Below are 26,350 nucleotides of genomic sequence, written 5' to 3' on the forward strand. Positions count from 1 at the left end.
TTGTGTCCAACTTTGGCTCAGGTCATGATCTCACGGTTCATGTGTTCGAGCCCCGCGTCGGGCTCTATGCTGACAGCTCAGAACCTGGAGCCTGCTTCAGATTTTGTGTCTCTCTCTTCCACTCTGTCCCTCCCCGACTCACTCTCTCTCTCTCAAAAATAAATAAAAAAATTTTTTTAATTTTTAAACATTAAAAAAATGTTCATGATAGAATATCAGGGGGAAATTAGGAGAATTAAAACCACACAAAACTTCAAGCAGCTTTTCACATCTGGGTGGCCTCCAGTGCTCTTTTCCTGTGAGTCAGGGGCTTTCCCTGGGGAAGATGTCTCTGCATGTCCGTCTTAAAGAGCCTGGGAGCAGTCAGTCTCCAGTGTCCTTCCCCTATCAGCCAGCACGGGGCTGGACACCCTAACGGGCTGAGGGTGACACGGAGCAGGGGTGGGGTGGAGGCAGAGGGGACGCCTCCTCATTTCCATCCTCCCTCAAGTTCACTGCATTCTGCAGAGAGCCAATTTCAGCAGCATGAGCAGCGTGAGAGCCAGCCCCACTAGGAAGATAGCTGTGCTCCCTTTGATACTTCAGGGGGAAGGCAAGGAAGTGGAGGAGAATGTGCTCGTGACTGCAGGGCAGGGGGATGGGGCGGGGGGGGGCACAGAAGAATGCTGACCCTCAGTCCTCTCAAGTCACCCGAAAGACACCCTATGACACCTTGCCGGAGTTTTTACTCACTTCATAGTTCAACAACCATAAGGTCAAAGATGGTGATGGTGACGGGGAGAGCTATCATTTATTGAGCATATACTATCTGGTCAAGCACTGTGTTTATTATTCAGTTCTCACGACAATCTGATAAAAAAGATGCAATGGTTATTATACCCATTTCACAGATGACAAGATTGAGACTAAAAGAGGAAGTCACGAACCCAAGGTCGCTCAGCCCGTAAATAAGGGAACTGAGATTCAAATCCCAATGGGGTACTGTTGCACCTTGTGTCGCAATGCAGTAACTTGGAGCAGACCGAGGATCTCAATGAGACTAGAAAATCTGGACCAAAAAAATGTCAGCTTGAAAGCACTAAAGAGGAGTCAGGGCAGACAGAAACCTTCAGTACAAACTTCCAGAAAAAAAGGAAGCTCTCAGAGATCAGTCCAACATTCTAGGAGCCGCTTTTCCACTCAGGGCTTTGGCAAGGAATGAGAGTGGGAAAGCCAGCAGAATTTTGGCCATCCCGTGAGCCTGGGGAAATAAAAACTGGAATTTGAGGCAAAAAAGGCAGCCAGCACACTCAAGGATCCAAAATCCCAGAGAGAAGGGAGGCACAGGGAAGTGAATTCAGCGATCGACACCAATTTTCCCCTCAAGGTGTTTGCCATCTCATAAGCTTTGGAGAGCGGCTAAAGAACTAAGCAGAGCGCAGCTGAACGGTAGAACAGAGTTTTTAGCTGATTCGTGTTATTAAGGAGAAAAGAAATGGAGTGTAGGGCTAACGGGAGGAGTGGCTTCAGTTATCAGACCCCTGGGGGATTGCTCCAGAAGTTGCATCCAGAAGATGAACCAAAGGTAAATCAGGCATTATAAAGACTGGACCTCAGCCCCGAGCCCGCCCAGTCCCTGACCACATGACGTCGACTGGTTTCTGTGCTTCCTGCCAGATGGTAAGGTGAATCCTCGCTGACATAAAGCAGCAGCATCTAGAGCCTCTACAGGCTGTCATACAAAATGACTGACGTGCATATAAAAATTACCAACCATGCCATAGATAGGACTAAGAGAAAAAACAGAGAATACAAGCAAGTCCATCGGTAACCCAGATGCTGGAGTTACCAAATATGGCCTTTAAAAATAGGGATTAGTGGAGTACCTGGGTGCCTCGGGTGGTTAAGCATCCAACTCTTGATTTCAGCTCAGGTCATGATCCCACGGTCGTGAGGTCGAGCCTCATCTGGAGCTCCGTGCCAAAGGTGGAGCCTGCTTAAGATTCTCTCTCTCCCTGTCTCTGCCCCTCCACCCACTTGTGTGTGCACAAACACATACACTCTCGCTCTCAAAAATATAAAAATAAATAAAAATAGGGCTTGGTATAATCAAGAAAATAGTTGACAGGGTGGATAATCTCACCTGAGAATTCAAATCTACAAAATAAATTAAAAATTCCAAAAATGCTTAATACAATGGAAATCGAGGTCTTAACAGATGGGTTTGACAGTGAATTAGACACAGCTGAAAAGAAGACAAGGGAACTGAAAATAGTCCAGCAGAAAATAACGAGAATAAAGCACAGAGAGAAAAATACACAGAAAAAATTGATTTTTAAAATAGCTTATGTGATATGTGGGGTAGAGTAAAAATGTCTAGTACATGTATTAATTGAAGTGCCAAACAGAAAGAGAGAGTGGGCAGAAGTGATAGTTGAAGTGATATTGGCTAAGAATTTCTGAAATTGATTAAAAACATCAAGGTACAGATGGTAGCATGGTAAATGCCATGAATACAAAACAGGACAAAAATGAAGTAAAACTGTTGAGAACAAAAGGCGAAAAAAATTTTTAACGTCAGAAAGAAGAAACAATAACTTCAAAGGTGTTAATAAAACTTACACCTGACTTTTCAAAAAAAAACTATAGAAGCCAGAAAACAAGGAATGGAATGACATACTTTTTTTTTTAATGTTTATTTAGTTTTGAGAGAAAGACAGAGCGTGAGTGGGGGAGAGTCAGAGAGAGAGACACAGAATCCGAAGCAGGCTCCAGGCTCTGAGCTGTCAGCACAAAGCCCGACACAGGGCTCAAAGCCACGGACTGTGAGATCATGACCTGAGCCGAAGTTGGACGCTTAACCAACTGAGCCACCCAGGCGCCCACCCCTCTTGTCTTTAAAGACGTCATTCCAGGGGCACCTGGGTGGCTCAGTCGGTTAAGCATCCGACTTCAGATGTGCTCTGTCTGTCTCAAAAATAAATCTTTCAAAAAGTAAAGTGTGACAAGAGGGGCGCCCAGGTGGCTCAGTTGGTTAAGCAGCCAATTCTTGATTTTGGCTCTGGTCATGATCTCGCTGTCCGTGGGATCGAGCCCCACGTCAGGCTCTGCATCGACAATGCGGAGCCTGCTTAGGATTCACTCTCCCCTACGCCTCTCTCTCCCTTTCTCTCTGCCTGTCCCCCACTCATGCTCTCTCAAAATACATAAAAATAGGGATTGGTATAATCAAGAAAATAGTTGACAAGATGGATAATCTCACCTGAGATTATTTTAATATCCAGGGTATTTTTTAAAAAATAAAGTGTGACAAGAACATTTTATATTCAATAAAAACATCCTCCTAAAGTGACGGTGTAATAAATACATTTCCAGACACACAAAAACAGAAAATTAAATGACATATTTGCACTAATAGGAGCGATCTGCAAGGTGACAGGAAAATTATTCCCAAGGAAAACAGGAAATACGGTGAAGAATAATGAACATCAAAAAGGCTAAATATGTAAGCAAATGAATATTGACGAAAAGGGGAAAAATAATAATGTCTTATGGAATGTAAAATATACGCACGATTAAAACTTACAACAGCATTAACAGAAGAGGCAGAAGGGGAGTAAATGGAGTTAAAAGTGTTCTAAAGACTAGCACTGTCTGAGAGTTAGTAAAGAAAACACTCCTCGAAGTTCAGGATACCGACTATAGTCTCCAGAGTAGCCGCTGCATGAAGGGTAAAGAAACTGTATACACAATAGAGGGGAAAAAGGAATAGTAAAAAATACCCAAGGAATCCGAAAGAAGACAATAAAGTAGTAAAGGGGTGCAGATAAATAGGTGGGAAATACGAAACAACTATGAAGAGGGGCGCCTGGGAGACTTGGTCAGTTAAGTGTCTGACTTCAGCTCAGGTCATCATCTCGTGGTTTGTGGGTTTGAGCCCCATGTCGGGCTCTGTGCCGACAGCTCAGAGACTGGAGCCTGCTTCGGATTCTGTGTCTCCCTCTCTTTCTGTCCCTTTCCCCACCTACCCTCTCTCTCTCTCCCCCCTCCAAAGTAAATATTAAAAAAAGTTTTTAGAAAACAACGATGAAGATAATAGCCATAACCAAAATATACCAGTAATTACTTCAACAACAAATGAAATGTACAAATCAAAAGACAAAGATAATCAGGCTGGATTTTTAAGTACCGCATTATGTTTACAAATTACACACCTTGAATATAAGGACACATAAAACACCAAAAGCAAAAGGATAAAACAAAAGTTACGTCACACAAAATCCAAGCAAAAGAGAGCTGGCAGAGCTCCTCAAACAGCAGGCAACATACACTTCAAGGAAGAAGCTACCAGAGCTTATGAGAAATGAGGACAGATATTTCAAAGACAGACATTTCGACAGGATCAGAGGGTAAATCCACCAGGAAATCAGCTGGAGATAAGGAAAGTAGGGAGATAACCAAATTCTAAATTTCTACTTGCCTGCTAATACAGCTTCAAAATCTAGAAAACAAAAATGGACAAAACCAGAAAGAGAAACAGACAAACCCACAATCACACTGGAGGACTTCCAGGCATCATTCTCAGAAACTGATGATGAAGAAGGAGAAGGAGAGGAGAAGAAGATGAAGACGACGACAACAAATTAAGAAGGACATCAACATCTAAACAACATGATTTACATATCTGACCTCACAGACCAAATTAAACACTGCATGTAATAACAGAATAAACATTCTTTTGGTAAGGCAATGCAAAACTTACCAGAATCCACCATGGTGGGCCACAAAGGAACTTTCTAAATGTTTCAGAGAAATGAAATAATTAAAAGTATGTTATCTGATTGAGTACAATCTGACTGTAACTCAAAAACAACGATGAAAATAAGTGAGGAAATCCCCAAATGTTTGGAAATGAAGCAATGCACTTGTAAACAGAACAGAAGAACACCCATAAATCAAAGAAGAAACTACAACAGAAATCAGAAAATGTTTTGAACCCTACAGTAATGAAAATGTGACAGATTTTGTGCTTAGAGGAAAGCATATACCCTTAAATTCAGATTTTAGAAAAGAAGAAACTCTTAAAAGCAATCATCAATGTACCTAACTCAAAAAAATGTTTACAACGTAAATTAAACCCAAAGGAAGTAGAAGGGAATGAAAAAAGTTTTAAAAAGACTAGAAAGTAATGAAATAAAAAAATTAAATTGGCAAAAATCAGTAAAAACCAAAGTAGTTCTCTGAAAAGACTAATAAAATTGATAAATCCAGCAATCAGCAAGACACTGAAGAAAATGAGAGAGAAGGCACAGATCACTGATATCATGAATGAAAAAGAAAGAATCACTATAGATTGCACAGAGAATACAAAGGTTATTCAATTCATTAGAAAATTAATAAAATGGATAAAGTCCTCAAAAAATACAACTTACCAAAACTGACACCCAAAAACATAGAAATATAAGTAATCCTATTTCTACTAAAGAAGTAGAAACTGTAATCAAAAACCTGCCCACTAAGAAATCTAGGTTCACAAGGCTCCTCTACTGAATTTTTCTAAGACATTTAAGTTAAAACAAACAAACAAACAAACAAAGACACACACAAATCTTATCCCAGCTCCTGCAGAGAAACAGAAAAAGAGGTAACAGTTTCCAGTTTCTATCACGAGGCCAGCATAACTTCAAGATATAATCTGACAAGAATATCGTAAGACAGTAAGATCACAGGTTATCTCCTTCATGAACACAGATTTAAAAACATCTTAAACAGATTATTAATAATTCACATATACCATGCAAAATATAGTCAAAGAGTGCTGCTGTAGCCACCCTACTAGCAGCCAAAGGATTATGAAAAGAATAATATAGCATGACAAAGTTAGATTTAGTCCAGGAATGCAAGATCGGTTAACTTGAGAAAGCCAATCAGTGTAATTCGCCACAATAGAAAAAAGAAAACTTGTATGTTCGTTACAATAGATGCAAAAATGGATGTGACAAAATTCCACACACATTTATGATAAAACGTGAAGCAAAAAGACTTAGCAGGACCAAATCAAGGGTGCCTGCCATTACCACTTCCATTCAACACAGTATTAAAAGTTCTAGTCAGAGTAATTAGGCAAGAAATTTCCAACTCCAAAATGATCTCCATTCACAGATGACAAGCTCTTTATGTAGAAAATTCCAAGGGTTCCATTAAAATGCCGTTAGAGGTAATGAATATATTCAGCAAAGTTGCAAGAGACAAAGTCAACATGCAGAGCCAGTTGCATTTCTATACGCTAGCAATAAAGAACCTGACGAGAAATTTAAGAGAACAATTCCATTTACAAAAGCATCGAAAAGAATGAAATAGTTGAGAATAAATTTAACCTAGGGCGCAAATGACTTGTACGCTGAAAACTACAAAATATTGCTGCAAGACGGAAAAAAAGACATAAGGGAGTGGAAGACATCCCATGTTTACAGATTGTGAGAACCGAATATTGCTGAGACGTAATACCACCCAAAGCATTCTATGCATGTAATGCAGTCAAAGTCCCACTGGGTTATTTTTTGCAGAAGTAGAAAAACTCATCCTGAGACTTATATGGAATCTCAAAGGATCCCCCAATAACAAAAACAATCTTGAAAAAGAAGAACAAAGTTGGAGTCCTTACACTTCTGGTTTTGAAACTTGCTACAAAGCTACAGTAATCAAAACAGTGTGACCCCGATGTAAGGACAGGACTACGGGAACAGAACCGAGAGCCCAGCAATAAGCCACTGCACCCATAGTTAATGTATTTTTGACACGGGTATCAGATTCTTCAATGGGGAAAGGACAGTCTTTTTAACAAGGGATGCAGGGAAAACTGGACATCCACATGCAGAAGAATCAAGTTGGACTCTTACCTTATATATATATATATATATATATAAATTAACTCAAAACCTGGGGTGCCTGGGTGGCTCAGTCAGTTAAGCATTCAACTCTTGATTCTGGCTCAGGTCATGATCTCTCAGTTCATGAGTCTGAATGCTTGCAATTCTCTGCTTCCCCCTCTCTCTACCTCACATGTGCACTCGCTCTCTTTCCCTGTCTCTCTAAAATAAAATAAAAAAAAAAAAACTAAAAACAAATTAAACGTAGAATTACCATATGTTCCAGGAATTTCACTCTTCGATATACTCAAAAGAACTGACGGTAGCAACTCAAACAGATACTTGTACACCAGTGTTACCAGCAACATTGTATGCAGTAACCAGAGGTAGAAACAGTCCAAATATCTTTCAGCCAATGAATGGATAAACAAAGGGCAAACAAAGTGCGGTCTATATATACATACAAATGGATAACATTTAGCCTTAACAAATGAAATTTTGACAAATGTTAAAACACGAATAAACTCTGAAAACATTATGTTAAGTGAAATAAGCCAGGCACAAAAAGACAAATATTGTACGATTCTACTCATATGATACAAATTCATAGAGGAAGAAAATAGATTAGAGGTTACCAGGGAATAGGGTGGTAGGGGAGAGGGAATGGAGAGTTATTATTTAAAAGGTACAGCATTTACAGAGCTGTTTGGGATGATGAAAAGTTTGGAAATTGATAGTGGTGAGGTTTGCACAACACTGTGAAGATACTTGATACCACTGAACTATACACTGAAAATAATTTAAATGGTAAACACTGTGTTAAGAATATTTTACCACAATTGGGGGGGGGGGGAGGAAGAGAAGAAAATTTCCCTAATGTGATACATGAAATTTATAAAAAAAAAAAAAAAAAAACCCTACAACAAACATCATTCTTAATGGTGAAATACTAAAAACTTTCTCCTCAATGCCAGAATCAAAATAAACATGCCCACTATCACCCCTTCTATTCAATATTATGCTGACAATCCTAGCCATTGCAATAAGGCAAGAAAAAAAATATATTGCAAAGAAAGACAAAAAGTTGTTATTTATGGGAAACGTGATTGTGTATGTTAAAAAATAAATTCTATAAATACTAAGACTTAATAAGTAAATTTAACAAGGGTTGTTGGATACAAGTAAATAGTTTAAAAATCAATTGTACTTCTATATGCCAGAAACAAACCCCTAGAAATGAAAAGTATTTAAATATCATTTATTATAATACAAAAACATAACACACATAGAAATCAATCTCATAAAAGAAGAGACCCCTACACAGACAAATAAAATGCATTCTTAAAAGAAGTTTGCCAAGACCGAGGCAAAGGGAAGAGCTTATCTTATTCCTGGATCAGAAAACTTAATATTGTAAAAATGTCAAGCTTCCTCAAATTGACCTACGTATTTTTGATCCAGTCTCAATCAAATCTCAGCAGGGATCTTGTGGTATTTCAAAAGTCAATTCTAATTTTTTTTTAAATGTTTATTTATTTTGGAGAGAGAGAGAGAATGACACGAGCAGGGGAAAGGCAGGAAGGGAGGGAGACACAGAATCCCAAGCAGGCTCCAGGCTCTGAGCTAACAGCGCAACAGAGCTTGATGTGGGGATTGAACCCATGAGCTATGAGACAAAGTTGGGATGCTTAACCAACTGACCCACCCAGGCACCCCTCAAAAGCCAATTCTGAAATTTATATAGAAATGCAAAGAACCAAAGTAAACAAAAATGTTGAAGAACAAAGCTGGGGGTTTATACTACCAGATATCAAGATTGTGCATACAAAGCTATAGTAATTACACTGTAAAGTCTGTATTGTAACAAGGACAGTCAAATGTGCCCAACAAAATCTGCATAAACACATATGGATTCCAAAAGACACATAACAAGCATAACACCCTTTCCAGCCAAAAACTGGAAGCCACCCAATTGTCCCTCAACAGTAGAATGGGTAAACTGCGGACTTTTCACACAATGGATACTGTACAGTGATGTGCATGAAAGAATGTGACCCTACACTATAGGATTAAGCTCGCAAATAAGCTGAATAAGAGAAAAAAAAAAACATCACAAAGAGAACAGACCGCATGATTAAATTTTATAAAGTTTAAAAGAGAGGAAACGAATGTATAATATTAGAAGTTAGACTCAGAGTTACCTTTGGGGACTAATGACAGGGACATGACTTCTGGTTTTTGTTTTTGTTTTTTCTCGGTTTGGGCAGCAGTTTCATGAGAGTGGCCACTGTCATCATTCAAGCTGTATGATTTGGATACTTCTCTGTATGTTACACTTCAATTAAAAAGTTGGCGGAAAAAAGCCCCAGGTGGATAAGCACCGTCAGTGCTACAGTGCCTTGCCTCTCTTTTTTGCTTGCCTCCCATGGGAGCAAAGTGCCAGCGGGCACAGAGAGAAGCCACAGCCTCTGGGCAAGGTGGCCTCTTCCTCCACGAAGCCTCCCAAGACTGCCAATCCCTTCCCCCAACCGCCTTTGCACCTGCACATCCTTTCTCATAGGTATAATAGTTTTTCCTGGCACCCCCCAGGCAGCCCGCAAGGCTGCAGACCTCCAGAATGCAGGAGCTGAGAATGATACATAATAATAGCATTTGCTGAGCATTTACTAGATGGCAGGCACTTTTTCTAACCCATTTACAGGCAGCAACTCATTTAGTCTTTCCAATAACCCTGTGAAGTGGGTACTGCCGTTCTCCTGATTTTCCAGATGAGAAAACCAAAGAAAAGAATGATTTATTAAGTTGCCTAAGGCCACACAGCTAGTAATTGAAAGAGAGAGGATTCAAACCTGGGTAGTTTGGCTCAGAAACACGCTCTTTGTTCCAGCCGTGAGCCCACCGATGAGGCCTGGTGCCTGGTGCCCCAGCGACACCGCCCAGACCAAGCACAAATGAAGAGATGGCTCCCTAACTCTTCCAGGCTGGCAAATGCGTCTGTGTCTGTGGGCAGAAATGAGGTGTGTACCACCTTGAAGGCCCTCCCAGTTCTAAACTAAAGCACAGCGGGCAGGCCCGGCCGTGGGCCTGGGCTCCTAAGTCTGGGGAAGCCTGGGTACGGGGGCAAGTTCCTTCCCTATCCTGTAGAGGAGAGCCTGGGACCTTCTCAGAGGTCAGGCCCCCCGCTGACCGCACTCAGGACAAAGAGAAGGTGCAGGATGGGGGCCCCTGTTCCCCTCCCAGGCACTGACCAGGGGCCCTCTGCTGGCCGCCCGCCCCCCAAGGCTAGGGGTCTGGAAACAGCTCCTTGTAAGGCAAAGCCAGCCTCCTCTGGGAATGAATTCGAGTATCTCGGGCTCTCCACCCCTCACCTGACACATCCTGTAACAAGTTTTTTCTCGAACCTGCCTGTAAGCTGTCCTGCTGCAGCTTAAGCACATGCCCTTTGCTCTGCCTGGAGGAGGTCCTCATCTCTGCCAGAGACTTTCTTTGCTTTCCTGGGGGGTATGCGGGTACAGAAGCTCCTTGGGGCCAGGTCTGGGGGGGCTGTAGTCAGGCTCCACTTAAAATGACAGACCCCACAGCCTCGAAGAGAAAGTCAGAGTTACCCACTCCCGACTTACATCAAACAGTCCTGCCTCGTCAGAGGCCAAAGCCTGGGGAGACAAAAACAGTCCTATGTCCATGGCAACCAGAAGCAGCCCAGACAGGGGGCCACCCTGGCACAGGTGACATGGCACATCTGTGCCAGAGACCAGGACAGGCCTGGCACCCAGTTCGGCAAACAGCCCTGGAAATCAGGCCGGGGGCAGGGCACAAGAGAAGGAACACCCTTACATTCGGCCATTGCTGAGGATCGACCGGCCAGGTGTGCCCACTGCACCGCACCTGTTTGTGAGTACACGTGCACACGCACAGCCAAGGCCATGTGGGTCAAAGTCAGAATGAGAGCGAGCTGTTAGTGCAAAGATCTTCTAAGCAGGAGAGATGAAAGGAAAACAGAGAAGCTGTGTCTCCACATGGCCGTTCCCAGTCCCCTCTGCCCTCGCCTGCCAGACAGGCCCTCCGCGGCAAATCCCGAATCCCGAGGAAGCTGTGAAACATGCAGGTGCAACCAGGTCACCTAGTTAACAGCCTCCCTCCCGCTGTATTATTCATGGGCTCCCTTCTTCCGGCCTGAGCTCCAATTTCCAACAGCCCTCAGGCTCGGCTTGGCAGGTCAAGCAGCCTGGCAGGCCTAGCCTGCGGCAATCCCCACTCTTTACACCCCTTGCCCTTCCCACCCCCTACTTAGGATGCAGCCATCCCCCTCCCCATGCCCAGGTGTCAACCTGCACTTCCAGGAAGGAGGGCTTTGGGGTCGGCGAGGAAGAGCAAAGAAGGAACACCTTGGCTGAGGTAGGCTTGAGATGCTAACATTTCAAAAGGGAGCTCCAGGTCACCCTCCTCTCTGTCACACTGACACACACACACACACACACACACACACACACACACACAGAATCATGAGAGCCCACAGGAAGTAAGGGCCATGTCTTGTCTATTTCCGTACTTTAGTGTACCCTGCAGTGTAGCTGTCCTGCAAACAGGTGCTTAATAAATATTTGCCGACATGGGGCACCTGGGTGGTTCAGTCGGTTAAGCATCCGACTTCGGCTCAGGTCACAATCTCCCAGTTTGCAAGTTCGAGCCCTGCATCAGACTCTGTGCTGATAGCTCAGAGCCTGGAGCCTGTTTCAGATTCTATGTCTCCCTCTCTCTCTCTGCCCCTCCCTGGCTCATGCTATGTCTCTCTCTCTCAAAAAAAAAATAAATAAATATTTTAAAAATTTTTTTAAATAAAAATAAATATTTGCTGACTTGTACACTCTCCCCAAAAGATGGGTATCAAATTGATAGAGTGGGCACAAGTCAGCAAGCCATGCGGAGACACCCCTGTTGGGTTTAGAGACTTTCATGTTATTTACATATCTGTCTGCATATGTCTCGTAAATCCCACATCGTTTAAGTCATTCATACATAGTGATAACTAATAAATATTGACTGATCACAGTTGCTCCGTATCACAATACATTTCGGCAAGCACTTTCATGCATCCCACGGGAGCCCCTACTGCCTGTGTCCAATGGACCGGCCAGAAGGATGCTCCCCCGACTTCGCAGGTAAGTAAACCGTGGCTCGGAGAACTAGAGCACGTGAGTTAACACAAGGACCATAACTGCGGCCCTCACACGCTTGTTGGGGACTTCTTGCTTCACGGTTCCCATGCACCACCAACATGGGAAACCTACAAGGTAAACCCGTGGTGTCCCAGCGAGGTGACTCAGACAGGGACCCAGCGTCCAAGCCCAGGTCACTTCAGGGCTGACACTTGGCCAGAAACACGGTGGGTAGCTGGTCGCCGGCCAGGCGGAGAGCAGAGGGGAAGTGTGGGCTGGGATTCAATCCCAGAAGTCCTTGCATTTGACCCCCAGGCTCTACAGGTAGGAAGAGCTGGGGGTCCGGCTCGGGTCCCCAGGTCCAGGCAAGTACAGACACCACTGAAGACATGACCCTCTGCAACGGGGGTGACACCGTCAGGGCAGATGACCTGAGCTGGGAAGAAGTCCTGTTGTTCACACCCATGGTCGTTTAAATCACCACCCAGCCTCACTCTCCTATATGCCTGGGTGCTGCAGGCACTGAATGTCCCACCCCAAACCAGGGTCAGTCACAGGTGAAGTCCAGACAGTGCTGAACACACATGATGGACTAGACTCAGAGTCCAGCCCCGTCACTGCCTCTGTGCGGACCCGAGGCAGGTCACCTGTCCTTTCTGAGTTCAGGGTCCGTCTGTATAATCAGGGATTTGGCTCTGATCTCTCCAAGCGTAGTGCAGGGTGAAGAACAGACTGATGATTAGGGAATCTGACTGCCTGGCTTGAATTCCACCATCGTCTGCTAGCTGTGTGACTTTGGGTGAACTGCTTAACCTCTCTGTGCCCCGGGTCTCCCATCTGTAAAGTATGAGTAACAGTGATCCCTATCTCACGAGGCCGTGGCCGGGACTAAATGAGGAATTTTGTGTGAAGCGCTGAGACCAGCGCCCGGCACACGTACACACTTAGGACGTGTTTCCTGTTATTATTTCCAGTCCTAACACTCTGGAAGACTATGACAGAGGTCACAATAAACTGGTCATCCATAGGCCCCATGCAGTTGGCTCAAGGGTTTTCCCTAGAAGATACATCCCAACAAGGGCAGGGGCCACTGATTGGGCGCAGGGGCCTAGAATGGTGCCTGCCACACAGTAAAGGCTCAGTAAGTATTTGATAAATGAATGAATGGCCTCATGGTGTTTTTAAACATTTGAATTCGTTGCTAACATTTAAAATACCAAAATTTTGCATTCTTTAAAATCTGCACTTCTAGATAATTTTAGAGTCAGGGTGCGGCCATGCTTGGCCTGCCATCCAGCTTAACAAGCAGGGGGGAGAATGGAAGCGGTGGCGCCCCCGTTAGACGGGGTGGGCATGTGCAGTTTGCCACAGGGCCTGGGCAGCCAGTCTCTTAATGTCAGCCGCCTGGATGTCATAGGCACCCAAATGTTCACCCCAGCCCCAGTCAATCCAGGGTGAAGTCAGCAAGTTAGGTTTGCATTTCCCCAGCCCCAGAGCAATCTGCCCACGGGCCCTTCTTCAGGGCCCCAGGGTCCCCTCCCAGCTCCCCTCCCATCCACCCCCAGTCCGGGAAAGGAGACAAGCCTGCAGGTCTGCGGATCACCCCCACCCCTCGGCACCTGAGCCCTCCTACTGCCACTCTCCCCGGAGGACGTGACCCTTAATGCTCCATGATCATCCTCACTGGGCTGAAAACTCCCCAGCATAAAATAGCAAGGGGCCGATGAACTTAACCTTGCCTTTCTCATGAAAGTACACAGAAAAGATGGGGCGGGTGGGGAACAAATCCACACCCCCCTCCCGAGATAAAGTGCTTTTCTAAGGTATTAGTATCCATGCCAGGCCCACTCCACTTGGATCTTCCATGGAGAGGGACATGGTGTTGCATGCTCAGTAAGCCTGGTGGCCTGCGTGCTGTGGGGCATGGTGGGGGCTGCCAGTGGACACCCGGGACCCTCCCTCCTACCACTCCCCTCCCAGGCCCTGCCAGCGCTCAGGTCCATGGGGATGGCCCGCATCTTCCCATCCTCCAGGAGGCCTCCCCCAGCACCCTATTTTCTGCCTTTAGCATGTCCATTGCCTCCTGTCTTCTCTGTAGCACCCAGGGCCATCTGTAAACAGCTTGGGTGTGTCTTTACTACCTGACTTTCTCTCCCAGTTCAGGGCACGAGCCACCAGCCACAGGCAGCCATGGAACATTTGAAATGTACCCAGTCCAAATCGGGTACAAATCGGTTTAATACTAAATGTATTAAAATGCAAAATACATACCAGATTCCAAAGACTTGGCACCAAAAAAAAAAAAAAAGTAAAATATACAACAAATAATAACTTGTTATATTGATTATATGTTGAAATGATAATATTTTAGATGTCCTGGGTTAAAACTAAATAAATTATCAAAAGTGATTTCACCTATCTCTTATAACTCTTTTAAGTGGCTATTAGAAAATTTAAAACCACACCTGTGGTTTGCATTTGTGGCTCTCAGTGTTTTGTTTTGTTTTTAATTTGAGAGAGGGAGAGAGAGAGAGAGAGAGCACACAGGGGAGAAGAGCAGAGGGACAGGGAGAATCTCAAAAGGCTCCAGCACAGAGCCCAAGGTAGGGGTCAATCCCACGACCCTGGGATCATGACCTGAGCCAAAATCAAGAGTCAAATGCTCAACCAACTGAGCCCCACAGGGGCCCCTCACATTGTTTCTATTGACTGGCACCGGTGCAGATTCTTAGCATGAATCTCCGATAGACAGAGGATAGAGCCTGGTCAGTACTGGCCGACCAAATGGCTGAACGAGAAGCCTCCCCATTAGTGCACATGACACCCTAAAATATGAAGGACAATAGGTTTGGAAGGACCTTCTGCCCCCTGCCCAGGACGTGCTGGTTTCCCAGTGGCATCAACCTACAGATCGTCCTCTAACAGAAAGCCACAGGCCTCTGTAGAAGGGGCGGTGCTCCGTCACCACAGGTTCCCTAATTAGCAGCCAGGAAAAGCCAGTATCCCTTGCAGAAGGGACCAGTGATGCAATGGACACCCAGACATGGTCCCAATCACCCCGGGTTGTTTTTTTTTTTTTCTCTCTCTCTCTCTTTCCTTCCACTCTCTCTCTCCTCTACATCCCTCCCTCCCTCACTTTCACTGGCTCCCAAATTACAGCCTTCTGTCAGAGACAGAGACAATCAAGGTGGCACGTGGGGCCCTTGTCACAAATGGCATCTCAGCTCCTCTCCAAATGGAGCACGGCCTCTAAAGAGAAAAGCGGTGCCGCTGCTATCAGACTGCCTCGGGGAAGATGCATCTCCAGGAAGCCCTGGGCTGCAAGAGACTCCCTCCCTCATAGCATGATCAGCCTGCAGGAGGTTCTGGGTGCCTGTGATTACAGAGCCAGGCGCGGGGCTGCTGGGGTCCAAGGGATAAAGGCCTCCCTGGCCTCCTCCACACCTCATGCTGGGACAGGAGAGGCAGGGCTCAGCCCCTGACCAGCCACCACCCAGATGTACCTCACTCAGGGAGAGGGCCTAGAATAAGCCCATTCTCCAGCTTGGGGCCTCAGTCTCCCCACCTGTAACATGGAGAGTCTAGCTATTTCTTTTCTTTTTTTAAATTTTTTTAATGTTTTTTATTTATTTCTGAGAGAGAGAGAGAGCATGAGCAGGGGAGGGGCAGAGAGAGAGGGAGACACACAATCTGAAGCAGGATCCAGGCTCTGAGCTAGCTGTCAGCACAGAGCCTGACACGGGACTCAAATCCATGAACTGTGAGATCATGACCTGAGCCGAAGTCGGACGCTTAACCGACTGAGCCACCCAGGCGACCTGAGTCTAGCTATTTCTAAGGACCCTTCCAGCCCTTGGAATGGAGGTCACAAACTCAAATAGCTAAAAGGCAAATGAGTAGAGGGGATCAAATGTGAGATATCACAGCAGGTGGGGTCTAAGGACATTGAAGGCTGTGAGCTCACCTAAGTCTAAAAGGAGGCCTTCAGGCACAACTCAGACATGGGACAGAAACCAGGGCGCAGTCGGAGGTGGTTACTTCTGGAGTGGGTGCCACTGCCTGGGAAGGGACACGCGGGAGCCCACTGAGGCACTGGGAACGTGTCCCATCCACACGGCGGCCACATAGGTGGACGCACAAGCTCACCACTTCTACTCCAGCTCTGTTTCTCTCGTATGCACGTAATCCTCCAAGGATTTTGAAAATAAAAATGTAAGTAAATAAAAGGAGCGGCTACAACTCGGCGCCCAACCAAGAACTGCCGGTTGGGAACACAGACCCGCCAGTGCCAGGTCCAGCCAGAGGTGCCAGAAATCTAGATTTGTATGCAAAAATGCTGCCGTTCTAATGTCATCAGTAACTAATTTAAAATTAAAACTCACAGCCACACACGTGCACACACATACACACCGACACACACACGCGTGCGCACCTTTGGGCAAAATTCAATTTATGAGCTTCCAAATCATCAAGCTCTCAAAATTCCTAGACTACAATGTGCCTCACCCATGACTAAAACAAAAGGGATGATCTTGAGAGCTACTGCATTTTGCATGTGTCCTGTGAGCCAGGCACTGCACAAAAGGCTTGCGTGTGTACCATTTTCTCCTTATTCACGTTGACAGCAAGCCTACAGGAGCACTGGAAATTATTCCCACTTAACAGATGAGACAACTAAGGCCTGGGCGAGGCTGCATGCCGGACAAAGTCTTCGGAGCTCAAGAGTGGCCACGCTGGTGTTCGATCCCAGCTCTGCCTGCTGCCAAGCTGCCTTCCAAAAATTAGGAAGGGAACAGGTTTGCAGTCACCCTGAGTGACACAGCTGGATGAGGTCTGCTATTCCCATGCCCCTTGGCAAAACATTGAGCCACATGAACTCTCGCTGCCGATGCGAGATAGTCCCTCCAGGGCATAGATGCTGAGGCCCAAATATAGAGACCAGCAAGGAGCAGCGGAGGCCTGCCCCCTTCCCCGTGACAGACCCAGATTAAATTTCACAGTGGAAGACGAGAAAGCGGTCTCCGTGTAGCTCCTTCTTAAATATGCCGAGTTCCTCACCAGCACCCTTCTGGTCAATAAAGGTGGTAAGAATATGTATTTTCTGCCCTAGGGGATTCGATGGAGCTATTTTCATATTGAACCGAAATAAATATGGCCCATAAATGCTCCAGTTTTTCTGAATTGACTCTCCTGCACAAATGATTAGTCACTGCTGCTGTAGATATGCAGATCGAGATACGGAAATTTCCAGCACTCCAGAAGCACACCTTGTGCCCTCGTCATTACATCCCAGGGTGACCACGATTCTGTCTCCTGTCCCCGAGACAGGTTTTGCCTCCAGTGGCCCCTTTCGTACGGGGCCTGTGCCCTTCTGTTCTCACGGTCCCCACCATTCCCTGTCATCTCACACGCGGCACCATGTACCGTGTGTGCCTCCCGGCCCTCGCAGGCACGTGAGTTTGAGACTTCCACGCCAAGGGTGTATGCCTGCAGCCCAAACACAGCAAGACAGGCAGAGCTGACCAGTTGGTTGAGAGGAACCACCACGGACAGTTAAAAGTGGTTATAGGCACACCAAATGCCCTGCGTGTTAATGACCGGTTATTAACTGGGCTAGAAAAGGTACGGAAACAGTCGCCTGCAATAGGCCATTCTGTCAATGGGCACCAAGTCTAGCCCTATGGATACAAGATGGAGTTAAGATACAGCCCACGCCCTGTGCTACGCCCCTCACTGTCCAGAGGAGGGGTCAGACCCCTGCCCAGGTGCGGGCTGCAGAGGAATCTGTGAAGACTCCCCAGGGTTGGTGATCCCCAACCAGCGTCAGTAACGCGCATGTCAGCGCACAAGCCTGGAGCACAGAAAAACTCTCTGATCCGCACTCTGTTCTTCCTGGAAGCTAAATACTCCCATGCAACAGAGCCTAACTCGTGAATGACCTTGCTCACCGATTACCTGCACAAAGACTGCCCTGGTGCCAAGAGAAACGCTAATCGAGGCTCAAAATAAAAAATGAATTAAGAAAAAAATCACTGTAATTGCTTGAAATCAATGAGTTCAAAGGCAATTAAGGCAATTTTTAAAAACAGCTTTACATTTTAAAACTCTACACTTTTAAAAACCTGAGGGGGCTCATAAAAACAGTCTTTTCTTCATCTAGCTGTGTTTGAACTCTCACTGATGAAGGAACGGCTCATGTCTGCGTCACTGTGGTCAGGCCCCTGCCCATGCTGACCTGTGTCCTCCCGCACGGCTCTCTCTTCACTTCTCTTCCTGGCAAGGAAGCCAGTTTAGGAGAAGAACAGTCCTTTTTTGACAGGGCTGGGGCACATGCCATGACCTTTCACCTGTGACACCACTGGCCTTTGAGCCAAATCTGCCAAATCTTATATGCTCAGGCCAGCCTTGATGGCTTCAGGGTCGCCATCATTCCTTCAGAAGACCAGGGGGTAACTTGCTACCGTCCTGGCATCATCCTCGTGAAATGGGGCTCAAGGTTTCCCACGGCCCCCGGGCAGCAAAAGTGGAATGTGCAGACCGGGCTAGGGGTCAGAGTCGAGCCTGGTCAGCACCCCGCCCTCGTGGGCTATCCCAGATTAGCACGTATGCAGCTCCTTCTGCCTAAGTCCCAGGGCCGCTGAGAGGTGTGATCAGCGGGGCCCTCTGCCATCTGGGAGGGACAGATGAAGTGGAGCATGGTTACTCAATTCCTTCCCTTTGAGGGACAGCATATATCCAGCCCCAGACCTCCTAGGGGCAGAGCAGTATATCCGGATTTCAGAAACCCTGCCCTGTGCCCACTTTCTACCAACCCAAATGCAGCATGCACACACACGAGCGCGCACACACACATACGCAGCAACGTTTTGACTGCGCGGAAAGCTGGGCTGCTACTTGAATCTGTTTAAAGGTCCCCAAAACACAGACACTTCCAGGCATTAGCAGGGGATGGCCCCGAGGCGCCAGCGGTGAACTGTTACCCGACCCCAGCATGACTGTCCAGGAAAAGAAGTTCCAGCCTCATTCTCAAACTCACATTCTGATCCGCTGCCCTATATGACACTCTTTCTGCACCAAAAGGTTGTGAAATGGTCATTTCCCTGGAAGATACTGTGGACCGGGGCTCCTGAAGCTTTACTGAGCAAATCACTCAGGAATCTTGTCAAATACACATTCTGATTCAAGAGGTCCGGGGCGGGGCCGAAGAGTGTGCCTTTCTACCAAGCCCCCAGGTGATCCTGATCCTGAGGTCCACAGGCCACCCTTGGGACAGCCAGGCTCCACCAGGCCTTCGCCTCCCAGAAGTATGTGCATGTAAAGCAAGGACTTCTGAATGACGCCCTTTAAAATATTAAGCTCAAAGAAATGAACCCTAAATGGTGAGATTGCAGGTAAGGTAGCTTGTTGGAAGAGAGAGCTGTTTGCGAGGCAAACAGGACCAGGCCAACGTAACCCTCAAATCTAGCCCCCAGGAGGCAGATGTGAGGAGCCCAGCTGTTGGCGGATCGGGAAGGCCAAGACAGACATGTTATGGGGGCCCAGCCCAGACAAGGCCAGGATGCCAGCTCCAGGCCTCACACTCCCTCACTCAGCTCACACCCATCACTTCCGCAGTGCCACCTTTCCACCCCATGGGGTACTCACACCCACTGCCACACAGGTCCTCTGCTTTCTGACCATCTCCAGCCCGGTGGAGGGAACCAGCCTCAAGCATTCTTGTTCCCAGCTGAGCCCTCCCCCAACTCCTGGCCCTTCCTCCCCCAGAACGACCTCTAGTCCCCCACCCCCGTGGGTGCTGGCCGCAGTGCGCCTACCCCTGCATCGTGACCCGAACATTAACTCCATGCCAGCTCTCCCCACCACGGGCTGACTCATCAGCACCTCGCACCTGGCTCCAACCCTGGCTCTTGAAACCCACCCCCACCCAGGCAAGGGTCTGACTCCATGCAATACACCCGCGGAGAGGCACACCCAATCCTCACGTGCCCCTTCAGCTTATTTCAAAATTCAAATTGGGGTGGGGGCTCTCGCTAACTGCCTGAACGGCAAGGGTCAATGCCTCTGGTCTAAGAGGGCAAAGTACACTGAAGAGGCAGGAGCTGCTTCCTGAATGACTAGGAAGGGCAGAGGCGTGTTACTACTCAGGAAAGGCTAATTTGTCCCCAGTGGGCCACTGACAACACCAGGGCTGGGGGGCTGGGGTCGCAGTGGGGCGGTAGCCAGCGGCGATGGCACCGGATCTCCGCTCTGAGCACACAGGCAGTGACTCTAGGTGCACGGCAAGCAAGGTACTGCGAGCTCACTGGCTGATGCCGCCACCACCTCAGAACGCGCAGGCTCTCCGCGCGTCCCGGGCTGACCTGCAGGGGAGGTAAGGGGCAGCGATCCCGAGCACAGGCCTCCAGGGACAGCCAGCACCGTCGGTGGAGGACCTGCCAGGGGACTGACGCGGGAAGCGAAGTGCAAGCCGCACTCGGCTCCCGGCTCCCCAAAGGGGTGCGTTTTCCCAAAGCCAGATCGGTTTGGGAAGGTTGTGGGGGTCCTCTGGGGTCTCTCGCGGTTACCGAGAGGCGACGAGGGTAGGGCAGAGCTACGTGACTGTAGTTCCCTCCAGCGCCACTGCCCATCCCGCGGTGGCGGTGCGCCCCACCCCATTCCACTGTCCAAACGGGGACCCAGAGCGCGAAGGGAACAGGATCGGGATCCCAACTCCCTCTTTACCGCCGAAATTCTCCCCACCCCGGACCCAGACCAGACCCTCTCTAGGGCGAGGAGACCAAAGCGACCTAATGTCCAGGAGCCGGGTGAGGAGTGCAATGCCTGTCGCCCCCAAACCCTCCTCCCCCCCAGGCCAACCCGGCGGGAATTCGAGTTCCTGGGAATCAAAGTTGCCGCGCGCGTCGGCCCGCGGGCTGCCAGCGGGCGCAGGACACGGGCCAGAGGCGGGGGATGGAAGGAGGCCCCGGGCGCTCGCCGCGGGCGATGGCCGTGCCGGGAACAAGTGGTTCGGCGGCTGCGGTCGCGACCCCACGGCTCCAAGTTTCCCACCGCGTGGCGGGCGAACGGCGCGGAGAAGGCGAGGGAAGCGGGGAGGGAAGGGGCGGTGCGCGGCTCTCGGTACCGTGTGCGTGTGCGGAGAAGTGCCGCGTCGCGCCTCGGGCTCTGCTCTCCGCCGGGTCGGCCCCCACGGGCCGCCTGCTCCGCCGCTGGACACCGCCGCGTCTCGCCGCCGGCGCGAAGGCTCACCCTCGGCACGCCCGCCGCTCCAGCGTCCCCTAGGGCCGGCCGCCCGCCGCTGGCCGCCTGCAACTTCAGGCGCGCCGCGGGCTCGGACAAGGCGCGCCCCAAACGTCCCGAGGCTTTGCACCCCCGCGCTCCATGCCCGGGGTCGGGCCGCCCCGCCCCGCCCGGCTCAGCGCCCGGCCGCCGTCGGACGCGTCTTCTCGCGGAGCATCGCGCCGCGCAGCCCGCGCCCCTCTCTTCCCGAGCCGCCGCCGCCGCTCAAGTCTGCGATCAACTTTCCCTCGCTTCCTCCGCCCCGCTCGGCCCCCGCCACCCAGACCCCGCCTCCTGACGCTCCCTCCCGCGCTCCCTCCTCCCCGGCCCCCGCCTGCCGGGCCGCGCCTCGCCGCCCACCCCTTCCAGGCTGCGCTCCGGGATCGCCGTGGCCCCTGCCGGATCCCCGCTCCGACCCCCGGGAGCCGCGCGAAGGCCGGCCGGGCGCTCAGGGCATGAATATTTCAGTGCTGGCGAAGCTGCCCTCTGCCGATGTCATGGCACTGGCTGCTGTAGCAACTCGACGAATCCCCCCGAGGGGCAGGGAGGACGCCCGCGGAAGCGGCCCCAGGTGCGTGCTGGAGCCTTGCCCCGCAGGGCCGTCCGCCCTCCCAGAGAGGGGCGCGCAGGGGGGTGGGGGCCTGGTGGGCCTCCTGCCGGCTCCGCGCCTCCGGCCGAACCGGGAAAGGCTCCTGGGAAGCCGGAGCCAGCGAGCCGGCCCACGGCCTAGGTGAGCCTGCGCCATCTGTTGGCTTTAAGCGCCCCCTCTCTGCTCCCAGAACCGCTCTGGTGCTTGAGGCGGCTTGGCCCAACCAGCTGCCTTTGCCCACGCTGCTCATGTGCTCCCACCGGCGCCGGCTCTCTCCTTCGAGCTCAGAATGCCCCCAGGTGCTTACAGATGAAGGACCCTAGATTGGAAGAGGGCCTTGAGGTCACCAGAACACCCTCACTTACACAGCAGACCATTCTGCAATAACGGTTCCCCCCCACCCCCCCACCCCCCGCTTCTTTTTGCCCACCTATAGAGATGGAGACTTAATGACTTTTCCAGCCAGCTGGATTGGAGAGGAGTCGTATTCGATTCAGGAACTGTAGCTGAAGAGGGTCATTCCTTGACCTTGATCTTTACTTTACCAGGCTCAACATTCTGAATTCTTTTAAATGTTTATCACATGACACGATTTCTGGACCCGTCACTATTGCAGTCAGCATATTGGCAACAGCTGCCTGGAGCGAGGCTCTGGGCTGAGACTCTGCTCCCGTTCTCCGCACAGCCTTTCTCGTGGGTCTTGTCATTAGCCTGGTTTTACAGTGAGAAAACAGGCTTTAGGGAGGTGAGTGACTTGCCCATGTGGTAGAGTCAGGTGTTGAACCCGGAATCTGTCTGGCCCCAAAGCTTCGGTACTTTACCATTCACTCATTCATTCGCAGTTGCTGCTCTGTGCTAGTTAACAGACATAGGTTCCCGGAATATGATGGGGAATAAAATGGGTCTGGTCCTTGTGCCTGATGGAGGAGCTCTTCTAATGGGGGGACCAGCCTTTAGTCAATGAAACACATAACCGGCTAGAATTACAGCCAGAATCATTGCTAAAAAGATGAGGGCTTTCATGGCACCTGGCCGAGGGGGTCAGGGAGGACTTCTTGGAGGAGGTAACGCAGAACTGAGGTCTGAAGGATGAGCAACAGAGAGAGAAAGCTTTAGGCAGGAGAAACCTCATACACAATGGCCCTGTGGTGAGAAGAAGCAGGCATATGGAAGGGAGGGAAGGAAGGAAGGGAGGCCAGAGAACCAGGGTGCTGAGATGGTGAGGAGGACAGCGAGTATGGAGCCCGAGTGGGAGCAACGGCCAGACCGTTCAGGGCGTGTTGGCTGTAACTGGGGTTTGATCTTTATCCCAAGAGCGGAGGCTTTGAAGCAGGTGGTTGGAGTGGAAGTTAAGGGATGGGAGTGTCATGATCTGATTTATGATTGGAAAAATGGGGAATTAATTGGGAGGCACTGAATGGTAAGAGACCAATTCAATTTAAAAATATTTACTGGAGTTCTGGGTGGCTCAGTGGGTTAAGCATCTGACTTCAGCTCAGGTCATGTTCTGATGGTGGGCTGGAGCCCCGTGTTGGGCTCTGCACAGACAGTGTAGAGCCTGCTGGGGATTCTCTCCCTCTCCCCCTCCTCCACTTGTGCTTTCTCACTCTCTCAAAATAAATAAATGAACTTTAGAACAATAAAAATATTTATCTATCATCTACTGTGTGCCAAGAACTTTTCTAGATCGGGGGTAAGCAAACTGCCCCCTTCAGGTCAAATCCATCTTGCTTCTCGTTTTTGTAACTTAAAGGTACAGTGAAACACAAACATGCTAATTACGGCCCCCTTTACACTATAGCTACAGAATTAAAGGGTCGCAGCAGAGCCCATGCAGCCCTTAGAACCTAAAATATTTACTCTATGGCCCTTTGCAGAGAAAGGTGGCTCACCCCTGAGAATCTAGACACTTAGACTATGTTAGTGAACAAAACGCACAGGCACACGCACGCACACTTGCACACAGTCCCTGCCCTCCCAGAGCTCACGTGTGTATTGCCTATGGCGGCTGTCTAGATGAAAGAGGCTGGGGCCTGGTGGTAGTGACAGAAGTGGAGAGAAGTGGCATTCAGGAGGTAAAAAATATCAACAGGACTAGGAGAGGTAGCCATCATGGGGTGACATAATTTAGGGGTCAAGGAGACCCCGGATTTCTAGCTTGTGGAAGCAGATGGACAGGGTGGTGGTCCCCGAGTTGGGGAGTGTGGGAGGAGGGCCACCATGGCAGGATGAGTATGTGTTGAGTGAGAAGCTTATGCCACGCCTGAGCCCAGATGTCAAGTAGTCCATCGGGCACGTGAGTCTGGGGCCTGAGCGGAAAGGGCAGAACTGGGGATGTAGTAGGTCTCAGATAGTCACATTTTAGGCAAGGTGGTAGGGCCAGCAGTGGGACGTTCTGGTGAATGCGAGACTGCTCGCTGGCTCGATGGACGCCAGGCCCCTCTTCACCTCATGTTCCTCGTTCACAAAATAAAAGTGCGAGAAGGGGTGTTCTTCGGAGTTTCTTCAACCCTAAAACCTTCTTTCTTTCTGCTTTGCCACCGTCTTAAAGTGACTCCCCAAACTGTCTACAATCATTTTACATGTGAGCAAAACAGCACTGAGCTCAGGGAGACCGTCACCTCCTCTGCTGTGGGCACCATACTTCTTTTCATAGGACCTCTATGCTAGGAAGCGGGGATGTCCAGCACGGTGCATCCAGCCCCTAGACGCACTCTGAATTCAAAGTGAATTTGGCCGCACAGTGATGAAAGAGCTGAGAATTCAAATGGGGAATGGCAAGGTAACCCAGAGGTCGACAACAGCAAGAACTTGCTGTCCTAGCCCTGGGCTGGCGGGACAGGAGGAGGAAGCAGTGTTACCAGGCTCAGGATCACGCAGTGGAAGATGGAGCCGTGGAGGATCTGTCTGGTGGGGGCTGAGGATGCCGCTACCACCAATCGCTGCTTGCAGCCCAGTGTGAAGAAAGGATACCTTGGCTTCTCCCTTCCCCCAGCCCTCTACCCTCCCCCTTGGTCCTCCCTTTGGTTGACCCCAGCCAGAAGCCGGCAGACCCGGGAGTCTGAGAAGTCCAGCCTGCAGCAGCAGCTCTGCTGGGATCCAGAGCACAGTAGAGGAGAGAGGGGCATGGGCATGAGCGGAACGAGCCATCACCATGCACTGCGGACACAGATGCGAGTAAAATCCAGCCCCTGTCTTAGAGGCACTCCCAGTCTAGGAGAGAGGCAGACCTAGAAATCAATTACAATCTAGCAAGGGAAGCGGCAAAGCAGAGCGGTGGCCCAAAGGAGAGCGAAGTGACAGGTTTCCAAGAAAGTTGGGTCCAGAAAGGCTGCCGGGACAAGGGGACTGAGGGGCTGACTTTGCTGCAAAGATCAGGAGTTCCAAAGGCAGCAAAAGCAGAAGGACGGTCTAGGTGGAGGAAACAGCGGGAGCAAAGACGATCCCGGAGGTGATAGCAGCCCTGCTGTTCTACAGGAGCAGCAGCCAAAGGAAGGCTGGAGGCTCCGAGGTGGGGAAAGAACGCCGTCTTTCATCTGGACCAGCCGGATTAACCCCTGGAATTCGAGCATTTCTCCCTGGCTAGGGATGCCCTCTGTCAAAGCAGGTCAGGGCTGCCCACCCAGGGCTCCTGGGGTTCTCCTCTCCTCCCTTTCCTTGGAAAACATCCGCCCCGCCCCAGGCACCTGCAGCATGGAGGAAGGTGGACAGTGTGATCAAGAGACGCCTCTCACCACCTTCTGTGGCTTTGGACAAATCGCTTAACCTCTCTGAGCTTGGGTTTCCACTTCCCTCAGGGAGATCGTGCAGTCCAGCCAGCCTTCCTCCAGGGGTGGAGTGAAAGCACGTTGACAGCAGTAAAGAGCCACACGGATGTTCACTGCCCAGGCCCCAGCAGTGCAAACCCCTCTTCTCCTTCTGAGTGGGGGTTGGGAGGATGCCAGGGATGGACCAGGCCCCTCTTTAATTGCTGAAACTGAAGGGTAGGTCCTCCCGGGTCCCGCCTCCTGGGTGCAGCACGTGGCCTAGACTAGCCAATCGGAATCGCCACTCTCCACGCTGCCCCTTGAGGAGAGTCGCGAAGTTTAGAAATCCTTTAGAACTGTTGAGAAATTATGGAAAGCACCAAACGCCCGCAGCCGGACAGCTCCTGAGGCCTGACCTGGGCTGCATTCTCAGCTGCATTCTTGGGCCGCCAGCCTTCACTGGTTCCTGTTTTCGGGGCCTATCCTCCAGCCTTCTGGTTGTGCAATCCACCCTCCCCACCACCTCATCTCTCCACAAAATTCGTATTCTACATCAATTAGCCAGAGTTCGCGTGTGTGGCCGGCAACCATAAGAACCCTGCCTCGTATGGACCATATGATGATTCTCGCAGTAATTGTAGGGGATCTCAGCCCAACATGGGCTCAGTGTTGATGAGTGCCTCGACCTCCCCTTTTCCAGAATTAAAAAAGGAAGGAAGGGAGGGAGGAAGATAT

General features: G+C 49.5%; 1 protein-coding gene across 1 annotated transcript in view; it reads right to left on the minus strand.

Annotated features, from left to right (window-relative positions):
• LOC120247574 (cadherin-23-like) overlaps positions 1-21,163 on the minus strand; it is a 318,028-nt gene extending 296,865 nt beyond the window's left edge. The window contains exon 1 of the mRNA XM_039255551.1: positions 21,126-21,163. The gene's annotated coding sequence lies outside the window, so the exon portion shown is untranslated. The remainder of the gene's footprint in view (positions 1-21,125) is intronic.
• Between the last annotated feature and the right edge of the window lie 5,187 nt (positions 21,164-26,350).

This window comes from Hyaena hyaena, unplaced genomic scaffold (genome assembly GCF_003009895.1).
Source record: "Hyaena hyaena isolate Hyena2069 unplaced genomic scaffold, ASM300989v1 scaffold_531, whole genome shotgun sequence".
Taxonomy (NCBI): Eukaryota; Metazoa; Chordata; class Mammalia; order Carnivora; family Hyaenidae; genus Hyaena; species Hyaena hyaena.